This window comes from Vipera ursinii (assembly GCF_947247035.1).
Source record: "Vipera ursinii genome assembly, chromosome: 4".
In the NCBI taxonomy this organism is placed as follows: Eukaryota; Metazoa; Chordata; class Lepidosauria; order Squamata; family Viperidae; genus Vipera; species Vipera ursinii.
The window spans coordinates 103623057-103633205 of NC_139514.1; the positions used below are offsets into that span (position 1 = coordinate 103623057).

The 10149-nt window shown below is 37.2% G+C and overlaps 1 long non-coding RNA gene across 1 annotated transcript; it reads left to right on the forward strand.

The window, feature by feature from the left end:
• The first annotated feature begins 5599 nt into the window (after positions 1 to 5599).
• LOC310639976 lies at positions 5600 to 9948 on the forward strand. The gene is made up of 3 exons (XR_014492444.1): positions 5600 to 5631; positions 7023 to 7087; positions 9896 to 9948. It is a non-coding gene; the product is annotated as an uncharacterized lncRNA (long non-coding RNA).
• The last annotated feature ends 201 nt before the right edge of the window (positions 9949 to 10149 follow it).

Consider the following 10149-nt stretch of genomic DNA (forward strand, 5'->3'; position numbering starts at 1 on the left):
TGATGGAGATATTTTTCCAATCCGAAAATTCTTTCTTCCAAACTCAATTCAAAGAATTTATTTTTCATAAACAGTTGACGTGTTGATGATTCATAATCTAACATATAGCCCAAAGTTCAGTTTTCTAGGAAATTTCTTGGAATTTAATTTAATTACTGGGGGAATACATGAGCCAGTTTGATCTAGCAGTTAAGGCACCAGGCTAGAAAATGGGAGATGGTGAATTCTAGTCCCTCCTTAGCTATGAAAGCCAGCTGGGTAATTTGGGCCAATCATTCTCTCTCAGTCCAACCTACTTCACAGAGTCATAATTGTGGATAAAATAGGAGGAAGAAGATTTGTTGGATGTGTTTGCTGCCTTGAGTTATTTATATAAACAATAAAGGTGGAATGCAAATAATAATAAATAAATAAAAACATACACCTCTCTCTTTATTCTGGGTTTCATTCCATTTCCAGGGACTTTTGTTTGTTTGTTTTTCTTTGATTTTGCTGCATGGCCTGCCTGATTAAATACATGTTTTTTTTAAAAAAAATAACGTGCCTCTCTAAACCTTTGTACATATACATGCTCATCCAATATTTCCTCATTGGAAATTGTTTTTCAGTGGTTCTGAGAGTCAATCCCAGCCCTAAAGTCCACTCAAATGTGTCAAAGTGCTATGCATGCATGAAACTGATTCATAATGTTCAACAGTACAAAGGTCCTATCATTATATATTTATTTTTATTTATTTATTTTAATCCCATTTATATCCCGCCCTTCTCCGAAGACTCAGGGCGGCTTACAATCTAAGCACAAATTAAATGTGCTTAGCAATATATACCAATCAAGGGTATTTTGTAACAGCAAATGGCCATTTCTGAAATTTTGCATTACTGATGACTAAGAAGCAATTGGCAAGTGCTAATAAATTAGAAGCAACCACTTTTCGAACTCTGAGTTGTTCTTGTGAGTTTTAACTTTGAAACATCACATTCAAAACTTGAGTTATAAAAGCTGATGGTTATAGGGGCTATGTTGAACATTTTCAAGTATCATTTCATTTTGAGTTGAATAACGCCACTGTGAAAGATTAGTGACTTATTGTAGCAAACAATTTGCCCTGTTGTAACTATTCGTGTGAATTTTAAGGAAATTCTCACTGAGTTCTCAACTGAGGGACTGAAGCATTATAACTGCTGAATGAAGTCTGCAATTTAAGCTGCGATTACCAGTTACCAGTGGCCTTTGTTATTATTTTAAGTATATGCATTTCTTTGCGTAAAGAATAATAAGTTGCTAAACCTGTTCTTTTTTCCCTGTTGACAACTGCATCTCCACAGGATTAATCACTTCAGCAAGCACTAACCAATAAGCATTTATTTTAACCTTTTCAGCCAAATTGCTGATTTGGCCAGATGAGCTGAGATGGGGGGGAATAAAGACTTAGCACAAAATATTACATTATTACAGTATTACCCTCTTCACCAGACAAAATCCTTAATATTAGTTAATTAGACACATTCTGCCAAATATTTCTAAGTTTGTTGATTTGTCCTTTCTTGATTCAGGACATGTGATTAATAACAGTGGGTGAGCCTTGTAGGCTGATTGCTGTTATGGGATGTATGGGAAATAAAAGGAGAATGGTAAAAACATATGGACTAGTAGTTCAAACTGCAAAAGGCCTAGGTTGGATCCCTGGTGTTTTCAGTCATTTCACAGAGCAGGTCATGAGGAACAGGACACCTGAAAGTTCTATCATCAGATGGGTAGAATAGATAATGTGCTTGGTAAACTAACAGAGTACCTGTTGCAAGACAGGAAAATGCAATGGCAGTGTTTATTTTATTTATTATTTTTATTTTATTTTAATCCCATTTATATCCCGCCCTTCTCCGAAGACTCAGGGTGGCTTACAAGCTTAGCAGTAGCCTTCATTCTATGTATATGCCTGCTTATTAGGGCTTTCACACACACCCCAAGCGGCATTATTACAAAGTCAGCTTAATTGCCCCCAACAATCTGGGTCCTCATTTTACCTACCTCGGAAGGATGGAAGGCTGAGTCAACCTTGAGCCTGGTGGGACTCGAACCTGCACTAATTGCAGGCAGCTGGTGTTACTTAAGGAGGCATTAGCCCACTGCTCCACCAAGGCTCTTCACCAAGGACACGGGGGTCAAACTCGCCGCATCACGTGACATGTCTCTACATATCGCAACTCTTTTTGCATTGCTGGCAATGGGGTGGGCACGGCTTCGGTATGATGAAACTGGCCCACGGGCCAGCAGTTTGACACCCCTGGTTTAGGAGGACAGATATAAGATTTGAGCCTTATGTTCAGCTGATTGATAATGAGTGCAATGTGCAGAATGTAGCTGGAAAGAATGAGAAAGGTAAAGAAACAAACTTGATATAATACATAGTAACCACTGCCATATGCATGCCTTCTGCTAGAGATTCCTAGGTCCAATTTTGTGTTGCGTGTTGTGTTGCTTAGCTTGGTTTAGCTTAGTTTATATGTTCTCAGGTTGTATTTGACTCCTAGTGACCACATGCAAGAATTTTTTTCAAGATGATCTGTCCCTAACCTGTGCCAGGTTTTCTTATTAGCTGATAATTGAGTTATGCTTCACCTACCATTAAAATATTTACAATACTGACTCACCTATACTTGCTAATCTTGTACTGAAATCAAATAACTGCCAGCTTGATAGCTATTCTAATATAATGTAAACAATTGTATTAAGAATTATTTTCTTTTTTTCTTTTTTGATAATTAAATAAAAAGCTATACAAGAAAAAGTTGATTCAATTACTCATTTTTTTCTTCAGTGTTAGAGCTATTGATAAAATATGAGACCACAACATTTTGGAACTGAAATTGGCATGTAGGATTGGATCAGTGGGAAATAATGGCCCTTAAGCCAACAAATATTAGTTACTGTGGTTTGTTTTTTTTTCTCAGCTGACCAGTTTCTAGTTTCATCTTGTGAGGTTGGTTTGCATGCTTTTCAGAGACTTGTAATTGCAAAAAGGATCCATCTCTGAACTACAGGTAGTCCTTGACTTACGACAGTTCATTTAGTGATCATTCAAAATTACAACAATGCTGAAAAATGTGACTTATGTCCATTTTTCACAACTACGACGTTAGCATCATCCCCATGGTCATGTGATCAGATGCTTGGCAACTAGCTCATATTTATGACCATTGCTGTGTCCCAGAGTCATGTGATCCCCTTTTGTGACCTTCTGACAAGCAAAGTCCATGGGAACACCAGATTCACTTAACAGCTGTGTTACTAACTTAATCAACTGCAGTGATTCACTTAAGAACTGTGGCAAGAAAGTTCATAAAATGGGGCAAAACTCACTTAACAAATGTTTTGTTTAGCAACATAACTTTTGGGCTCAATTGTGATTGCAATTCAAAAACTATCTGTATAGTGCAAGGCTGTGAAGCGGAAGAATTTTGGAATCATTGCAAAGTTTGTTTGAGGCATTTCCCATGACTTGAATACTGGGGGGGAAAAAACCTGCATCAGGGGAATGTATTTGTTATATTAGTTATTTGCCTTTCACTTCACTTTTGTCTTCTGTTACCTTCTATTAGTTTTCCTTTATTTCATTCGAAACAGTCAATTGCTTAAGAGTGGCAGATCTGCATTCACACCAGACTACAACATTCATCCAGATAGAACTGTATGCATAAATGCATTAAACATTGGTACCATCCACAACAACAACAACAAAAAAAAACCTGCTGCATGAAACTATTTCTTTTATGGTATTTACAAAATATATCTTTACCTCTTCTGTGGAACAGAAGAGAATCCTTGATGAATGAATTCCAGATGGACAATCTGTTTAACAAAGGAAAGCATTTATAGGCTAACCCAGGTAGTGCTCACTTACTCATTGCAGTTGGAATTGGCAACTCCTCTGCTAAGTCGTGTGGTTGTTAAATCAAGTGTCGCACATCCCTGCCAACTTACAATCTGGCTGCAATTGTTAACCAAATCCCTGCAGGTCATTTAGTAGGATGTTATGTGAACACCACTTGTTAACTTCCTGCCAGCTTCCCCATTGACTTTGCTTATCAGAAGCTGCCGGTGAAGTTCCCAAATGGTGATCTGCAACTGTCATAAATATAAAAACAGGTTTGTTAAAGATAACTAAAACCGAGTAGACATTGGGAAAGCTGAATGGAAACTTACGTTTTAGAACCTAAACTTTCCAGGGAACAAATATTACAACAAAGAAGGCTTTAATGATAATTACAGAAAGAATCCTATTTCTGTGAATGAACAGTGAAGTAGTATATTAGATATAGCTGACCTATATTTAGTCCAAGGTAAAAGGGGGGGGGGGAGTCTGAATCACTCACCAGACAAGGTGAGTCTAGACAGCTTATAATATTAAAATGAAACAATAAATATATGGATAAACATATAGAGTCACATCAAAATGACAATAATATATAAGTTATGACTAAAATGAGGAGGAAGGGAGGAGAATATATAGGGAAGACAGGTCCCTCGTGAAATCTCACAATCCCACTGTTGTAAACACATTTAGGGATGGTCCTATATAATATACATTGCAATTACCTAATAGATGATGGGTTACGGGTACATGAATAACCTAGCAAAGCTGTTCTTGCCCAGAAAATTGAAATTAATAATGAGTAACCTAACCCTTATCCAGAGGCTATGCAGAAGTTCTATAAGATTAACAAAATACGTAGGACTTTTTTTAAGGACAACCAGATTAAGTTACAAAAGTTAAATTCATACTAAATAGTTTTTTTTTATTTGCTCAGTTTAGTGGACTAAATTACTGCAACTCTATAACACTATTTGGTATTGAAAACTGATTTTACTTGTCAAATATAATATAGAATGATAGAATAACAAAATTGGAGGGGACCTTGGAAGTCTTCTAGTCCAACCCTCTGCTCAAGCAGCAGACCCTATACCAGGGGTGTCAAACTGCCAGCCCGCGGGCCGGAGGCATCATCTGGAAGCTGTGTCCACCCCATTGCCGGCAATGGCAAAAAGGCTTTGATACGTTGCTTGACATCACGTGACGTCACGAGTTTGACATGTCTGCCCTATACTATTCCAGACAATTGGCTGTCCAGTCTATTCTTAAAAGCCTCCAGTGGTGGAACACCCATGACTTCTGAAGGCAAGCCATTCCGCTGGTTAATTGTTCTCACCATTAAGAAATTTCTCTTTAGTTCTTAATTAATATTATTAATTAATATTTTAATTCAAGCTTTTTCAAACTTGTTTAATGACCAGGAAGGACAACTGTAGTATGAAAGCCACAGCTTTGGGAAACCATATTTCCTTTAGTTACGCTATTGATATCTAACCGTTATTATCCACCGCAGAAAAATATGTCCTCCTTTTCATAGGAAAGTGATAATAGCTTCAGTAGAAAGTATTTTGAAAAAGGCGGATCCCTCCTATGCCTACAATCTAATGTTTCTCAGGTAAACATAGCATGCATTCCAATGACAGTATGTCAAATCAAAGATTACCTGGAGACTAATGTGTATTTCCTCATAACAGTCACCACACACAGATCAGTTATGTAAGGTCTATGCGGAAGATGTATGAGGCTGTTGCAAAGCAAAGTAAGTGTCATTTGCTTAATGCCTTCCAGTAATTTGACAAATTAGGCTTGTTAGTTCAAATTAGACTCAGATTGGTTTCATATATTTCAGGAAGACAGAAAGGCTGTCACCTTCAAGCCACTTTGTAACTGTCCTACTGAAACAACATATTATGAGTGTAATAATAACTGTCTTTATTGTTAACTATCCCAGGGGCCTTGGCTTTAGGCACTCACACATTGGTGTCAATATTTATAAGGCCCAGTTTATAGGAACTGGAAACAACTGCTTAAAGGTGGATGCTTTCATGTGGATATCCAGAAAACATATTTAGAGGGCAAATATTAAAAAGGTAAAGGTAAAGGTTCCCCCGCACATGCATGCTAGTTGTTTCCAACTCTAGGGGCCGGTGCTCATCTCCGTTTCAAAGCCGAAGAGCCAGTGCTTGTCCAAGGACGTCTCCGTGGTCATGTGGCCAGCATGACTAGACGCCAAAGGCCCACGGAACGCTGTTACCTTCCCACCATAGTGGTCCCTATTTTTCTACTTGCATTTTTACGTGCTTTCGAACTGCTAGGTTGGCAGAAGCTGGGATGAGTAACAGGCGCTCACTCTGTTACGCAGCACTTGGGATTCAACCCGCCAAACTGCCGACCTTCTGATCGACAAGCTCAGCGTCCTAAACCACCGTCTAATCTATTTTGAAGGCCCTAATCCAAGTATTTAGAAACCACTAGAGGTTTCTAAGAAGAGATTGGACAGCCACCTTTCTAAAATCACATAGTGTCTCCTGCTTGAGCAAGGGGCTGAACTAAGAGACCTCCCAGGTCACTTCCATTTCTATTCTGATTCTGATTCAAATGGCCTGATCTAGTCTGGATCATTTCAAGGAGTTGAAATGAAATCTGAGGGGGGAAAATACAGAAACTATCACATCTACAAGCAGGTAGTCCTCAACTTACGACCATTCATTTAATGACAGTTCAAAGTTACAACAGTTCCGAAAAATGTGGCTTACAACCCACCCTTGAAGTTATGACTGTTGTACAACCTCTCTGGTATCACGAGTACTTTGCAACTGACTTCCATTTATGATGGTTGCAGCATCCTGCAGTCAGGTGATTACAATTTGTTGACCCTCCCAGCATCCACAAAGCAAAAGCCAGATTTGTTTATTAACCACACAGTTCCTTTAATAACCATTTGTTTCACTTTACAACCATGCTAAAAAATAGCCATAAAAGTGGGCCTGATCATGTGATGACTTGCTTAATGACCACATCACTTAGCAGCCAAAAAATTTCAGTCAAGATTGTGGTTGTCACATATTACCTGCACTCCTATATACTAGCATAAGAAATAACAGGGTTTTTGTTGTTGTTCTTGTTCTTGTTGTTTATTTTGTTTTTCAGCCTAATGGAAAGAAAGCTGACATTTAAGAAGAAAATGCTGTCAAATATCATAAACATCTGTGCAGGTATTTATTATAGTCTTCATGCTTGTAACTTTACTGTCCTAGGACAGAAGACAATGAAATTTTCAGTGCTAATGATCTCTTTTATAAAGAATGCTTTTTACTCAATGTTAAACAGGTACATTAGGACAAGCTTTACAAGGAGATGAGGTATTACTTGTAATGAGTGAGATATCCATTACAAGATGCCCCTTCTTGAATTTGAGTGACTTAATGGTTGGAGAGTATGGTAGAAGTAAATAGAACAACAAATTGTTCTTTACATGTGATAAAACAGCCATTAAACCATGTCAGCTAGCAAAAACAGTTCACAAAATGAGAGACCAGGCAACAATAAAGTAACTAAGCACAAAATGCTAGAATTACAGAACCCTGCTCCAGGACCCCTGCAAGTTTTTATTAAGAGGCTGTCTGATTGGGGAAAATAATGATATTCAAAGCATTGCCTTGTAAACATAGTCAATCAGTCACTGAATCTTGTCCTTGAATCAATTTCTCTTACTCTCTTTTCCCCTCTTCCCTATGCTGCATTTTAGTTGGCTAAATCATGTGGTTTGGGGTGTTGTCCTCATGTTGCCACATGAGACATGCTGAATCTGTAGGAAAAAAAGCAAACCAGAACCTTAAGGACCAAATCTTTATAGTTCAGCAAACATTTCAGTCCAGAACCATCAATTACACTTTTGGTAAACAAGAATTTATTCTGTATGATCCCATCACATTGTTTCAAAATGGAGGTTCTTCTGAGTTTTGCATTCCCTCCAACCATTTTAAGACCATTTCTGCCAGCCATGCAAAAACCTAAATAACTTCCCGAGATATAGCCAGTTTAATGCTAAGAACTATTTAAAAGCAAATTTTAGCCATAAAGAGATTAAAGGCTGACAATGTTAAACTCCAGCTGGAATTTGGGGGCTCAGAAGAACACAAAGACCTTACAAAAAGGACTGTGTGTATGGATAAGCACATGTGGTACATTGCTCTGGTGATTTCATAGAAAGAAATTGCAATACTAAATATTCCAGGGGATAAATACTGTGCCTAGACTCTCTGTCTCATGTATAATAAGAAAGGATTTTTGACTGAGGCTTTCTTGATAGTTTGAAGAATGTGTACAGAAAATAGCTAGGGTGGATAATTATGTGAGCCACGGAATAGATAAATGGAGAAAGTCAGTGAGTCAGGCTCCATCTTTTAACTTGGACTGTGGTTTTCCCATTATCAAAACAATCTTGCCATTGCTGAAATAAATCTGAATGTTATATTGTTGTCTAGGGCACAGGGGAAAAAAACAGGAATAGAAACGCATTTTGATGAAGAGTAGAGAAAAGCTTCAAGAAAGAAAGAAAGAAAAATATCCTGCCATGACAGAAACTATAGCTCTTGATCCTATTTTGTATGTGAACAGTACGAATAATGAAAAATATCCCACTATTTACATCATAGGAATAATTGTTGCCAAGTCTCCAAACATTATTCTTTTTTCCCCCTCAAAATGTCATTTCTGTTAAAGAAAAGGAAATAGGATGTATGCATTTAGTAACATACAGCATGCTGAAAGAATATGGAAAGAATGCAGTTAAATAAAAGCCTTTCTACAGTGTTGTTGGTATAAAAACACTATCAAGAATGCACGATCAACTGAAGTATATCAGTATTTTTTGTACCATGTAAAAAGGGAAAGTATTCCAACAGTTTAATCTTGCAAAGGGATAAATCAGACCAGACCAATATCATGATAATAATCTATATAATTGGATGAGAAAGACTTGGTTGTCTTTCTGATTTTTGGCATGTATGCAGCCCAAATAAATGCACTGAGATAATATAGACTATTTATTTGGATTTTTCTTTCTTAATCCAGCTAGGTGTGCACATATGGAAATTTGCTGCTTGAACATGCATATTCCTTAATGAGATCAATGGACAAATGAAGTAGTTCATTACATTTAAGCAATTAACTAAGTTTAATGAGCTACTTAATGGGAGAAAAGTGCCTATTGTCTAATAGTGCTTCCAACTCTGGTTAAAGATGTAACATTTAATAACCAAAATAATGACTCATCTCAGCATCTGAGCATTATAAAATGCTTAAGGACCAGAACATTCTAAATGTTGAGTCCTTGTCATTCCCTGAAGGTTGCCTTTTCTCACCACAACAAGCATTTGTTGGTCCTGTTTGCTTAAGAAATAAGATATATTTAATAATGTAAATGAGAGTGATTATAAAGCCTGCAACCAAACTGCAAGATTCTTGAGATATTTGAAAAAGTAATGACATTAAAATGTGGCAGGTATGTTTGTAACAATTCCATTAAACATTAGTTACTAGCTCAAGTTTTCCCTGTTTTCCACTGAAAGTTAAATTGACCATTGCCTTATTCTCAGCTGATGAAAACCTTAATAAAAACATGTGGAGATTTCCCCTGAAATTAAAAAAAAGAAGATTCCTTAAACTTTCAGCTTGGTACACAAATTCAACTCTCTGATTTTTATTTTTATTTTTTTTCTGAACTAAATTGGAGGCTGGGGGTGGCACTTTAAAACAATGTTAACATTTTGGGGGGAAAAGGATAATTAATTTTAGACAAGACTATTCAGAAAGAAACTCATTCAATAGGTAATTGCTCCCACAATAAGTGAGGCATAGGTAGTCCTGAACTTAGAACCACAACTGAGCCCCAAATTTATTTTGCTTAGTGAGAAATTTGTTAAGCAAATTTTGCCCCATTTTCTGACTTTTTTTGCAGTGTTTGTAGTGGCACAGTGGTTAGAATGCAGTATTGTAACTAACTCTGCTCACATTGCCAGGTGTTTGATTCCCTCGATCCTGACCAGCTCAAGGATGACTCAGCCTTCCATCCTTCCCAGGTCAGTAAAATGAGGACCCAGATTATTGGGGGTCAATAGGTTGATTCTGTAAACCACTTAGAGAGCTCTGTAAAGCATAGGGAGAGGTATATAAGTCTAAGTGTGCTACAGTATTACTATTTGTTAAGTGAATCAATGCAGTTCTTAAATTAGTAACACAGTTGTAACTCTAACTGAATCTGGTTTCCCCATTG